The sequence below is a fragment of the Phyllostomus hastatus genome, unplaced genomic scaffold (genome assembly GCF_019186645.2).
Source record: "Phyllostomus hastatus isolate PE091 unplaced genomic scaffold, TTU_PhHast_1.1 phas_scaffold_216, whole genome shotgun sequence".
NCBI classification, from domain to species: Eukaryota; Metazoa; Chordata; class Mammalia; order Chiroptera; family Phyllostomidae; genus Phyllostomus; species Phyllostomus hastatus.
In genome coordinates this window covers 7493099-7497011 of record NW_025334018.1, presented here as the reverse complement: position 1 = coordinate 7497011, position 3913 = coordinate 7493099, and positions in this window count along the sequence as shown.

Sequence of the window (3913 nt, the reverse complement as noted above, 5' to 3'; positions counted from 1 at the left end):
GCTGAGTATCTGCTAGAAATGACACTGGCTGCCTCAGGGAATGGTTAAGTAATTGCATGTGCAAAACTTCGCTGATATGCATAGATTTCCTGCAGTGACCAAAGTGTTCTCAACCGGCATTTAATTAACCGTATTAATTTCAGATTGTGATTTTTTGTTACTGGATTTTGATTTTGTTACTGGATCTATCACATAGTGCATTACCACCTTACAGTCTAATGTGTCTTCAGGAAACCAGTTGCTCTAGCAGTCTCCTACCTAAATATTTATACTGTGCTGTATCTATGGGTATAGCAGAGAGCTGTGAATGTAATTAATGTCTCATTTAGAAACAAAATAATAAAATCAGAGCTGATAGGTAATTGGAGATAGTCTAGCAGTGCAAGATTCTTAGTTTACAGACTGTTATATATCCAAATAAATTGTGTAAGTGCAAACATATTGTACTTATTCATAAGCTTTAATATATCTATATTACCAGTTAGGAAAGACACCCCATATGTGGAAAAAAATACCTCCAGAGTCAATTAGGAGAGGAATGAAGACTAGAACCCTGTTTTCAGAGTCAAAAATAGTGAAAATCCCCTGGCCTACTAATTATTTTGCTTTATATTTCTTTTACACTTAAAGTTTTATTTTAGACATTTTATTTGATACCTATTCTTTTTAAAGAATTTGGTGATTTCTTTTTTTTTTAAAGATTTTATTTATTTTCAGAGAGGAAAGGGAGGGAGAAAGAGAGAGGGAGAGAAACATCAGTGTGTGGTTTCTGGGGGTCATGACCTGCAACCCAGGCATGTACCCTGACTGGGAATCGAACTTGTGACACTTTGGTTTGCAGCCCGTGCTCAATTACACTTAAAGTTTATAAAGGACTTTCATATTCACTATCATATTCTTCTGTCTTACTCTTACCCTGTTTCTTGCAAGCATCTTGTTAGGAAGACACAAATATTACTCCTGTGTTAGAGATGAGAAAACCGATTCAAGTAAAATTGGTTTGCCCCAATCACAGCCAATTTAAGTGTTGGTGGAAGGGGAACCGCATATTATGTTTATGGTATGGTGCTTCATGGTAAATTCATTTTGAATCATTAATAACTGAAAAAAATATGAAAAAGTAAATAGCCCGTTTGTGAATCATAGAATCAGAATAATGCTGTAGAGGAGGAATAATTTCTCCTCTTTTTAGGGTCTTTGGCTGCAATTTAAACTGACAGAGACAGAATAACAGAAGAAATGCATATAAGTTCATATATATATGTATGTGTGTATATATATTATATATAATATGTATATAATATGTGCATTTATTTAATATATATTAAGTATATATGTGTATGTTAAATATATATTTATTAAGTATATGTGTATGTATGTAAATATATATAATACAAATTCAATTTGCATGTATTTAGGAGTCTTTACAAGAAAAATGAAGATCCAAAGAAGCAGAGTTGAATGCTTGCACTCTGAATTGGACAAAGAGTAGTAAATTGTGAAAATGTAACTAGGCAAAAGGGCTTTGATGGGGTTGCTAAAAAATACAGAAGTGAATAGTAAGATAAAAATTAAACAATTTGTACAGATTTATCTGGGCTTTGACTTCACGTCCTTGGTGATAAGAATGTCTCTTTCTTTTTGGTATAGGGAGGACATCTTTCACATGAAGATTTCATCTGCTTTTTTTTTTTTTTTAAAGAAGGGAATCAGAATGTCCTTCTTGCAACACCCTTTAGCTCAAAATAGTCAAAATGCCAGGGCAGTATATTTTTGGGTGGTGTGTTCTGAACTCCTTCAATGCAATCACTAGCTATTGGGTTAACCAACTATATCACTGACTATATGTTGAGGATGAGAGTGGAGAAAAGGGTGGTGCTAGTGAAAGAGATCTTAAACATCAACTACCATAATAGTAGTACACAGATAAAATTTAAAATTGATAAGTCAAAAAGAAGCAATACAAATATATTAGAAACCTGAAGGTAAATACTAAAAACACACCTAAAATTATCATTGATTCAAAAATATGACTGATTTTAAAAACATTGGTTAATAGAACGGGATATTAAGCTTTACAGATAAAAAATCAAAACAAAACATAAAACGGCCCTGGCTGGTGTAGCTCAGTGGGTTGACTGTGGGCCTGCAAACCAAAGGGTCCCTGGTTTGATTCCCAGTCAGGGCACATGCCTGGGTTGCAGGCCAGGTCCCTCCACCCCGGTAGGGGGTGCATGATAAGCAACCACACATTGATGTTTCTCTTCCTCCCTTTCCCTCTCTCTAAAAATAAGTAAATTTAAAAAAAGAATTTGTAACAATAACCATTTAAAAAAACATAAAACAAACAACCTTCATTTATGCATTGTGTTAATGATAGTACCATTTTGTATGTGTCCCTGAATTATTTAATAGCTACTGGGTATTGTAGAGAGCATAACATTTTTGGTTGTTAGAAATTGAGAAATTCTTAGTTATGTCACACAAGCACTGCTGAGATGCACATATCTGTATACTGTGGATCAATTTTTATACAATTTATCATTTGCTTTTTGAAATTGTTGGAGAGGAAAAACTTTATCCTCTTAGGTTTAGTACCTGGGGATCTGCAAATTAAACTAACACACAGATTAACCAGAGGAAAAACATTTAATTGTGTACATATGCACAGGAGTTCAGAAAGAAATATAACTCAAGGATGTGGTTAGAATTTGGAGTTTATGTGCCATCTTAATAGGGGATAGCAAGCGGCAGAGGGGCACTTAAGGGAGAACAAATGACTTAGGAAAAATAAACAGGTACTTAGGAGAATAAATGGGATATATGATAGTTTTATGACAATGCTTAGGTGTTTTCCTATTCAGGTGCTGACTTGTGCTGACTTTTCATCTTTGGTGATAAAAGTCAGTCTTTCCTTGTGGTGAAACTCCATAAGGGGTGCTTCATGACAGTGAATTCTTCTGGGAGAAACGGCTTCTGGGAAAATAAGGAGAGCTGAGAAAAAGCTTCTTTCTGCTGATATTGATTTTCAAATGTCTTTAGTTCAAAATAATCTATTTGCCACTATGGCATATTCAAAATTAATGATAAAAAATAACACATGTATGTTTAAGTTGCCTACATATGTATAATAAAGTCTAGGAAAATATTCAAGAAACTAACAATAGTGATTACTTCTAAGGAGGAGGGATCTGAGTGTAGAGGGAAAAGGAGTAGGATAGAGATTGTTTCTGTATATATGGTCAATCTCTATTATTCACGGACTTCATAAATTTGAATTTGCCTATTTACTTATTGGTAACGCTCAATTTAATAATCAATTCAATACAGTGTTTTTGCAGTAATTTGCATACATGTGTAGAGTGGCACAAAATTTGAGTCTCCCTACATATGTGTTCCTAGCTGAGGCTGAGATGATGCTCTCACATTTTAAACAAGTGTCCCATTTGTGTTCTATTTAGCACCATATTTTTTGCATTTTTGTGGGGGTGTTTTTGTGATTTTGCTGTCAAAAATGGATAGTGCTGAAATGCTTTCTAATGTTCCTAAACGTAAGAAAGTTGTAATGTAATTGGCAGTTACAAAATAGTCACGGAGATGCAAAGTACAGAACAGAGAATATAGTCAATAACTGTTGCAATAATATTGCAATAACTGTGTATGGCGTCAGGGAGAGAACTAAACTTATTGGGGGGAACACTTCTTAAGTTATATCAATGTCTAACCACTACTCTGTACACCCGAAACTAATGTAATATTGAATGTCAACTGTAATTAAAAAAAAAAAAGAAAAAATGAAAGTTGTGATACGCCTTACAGAGAAAATACATTTGTTAATAAGGTTTGTTCAGACATAGTACTATTGGCTATGAGTTCAATGTTAATAAATCAACAAAATACATTAAATAAGATG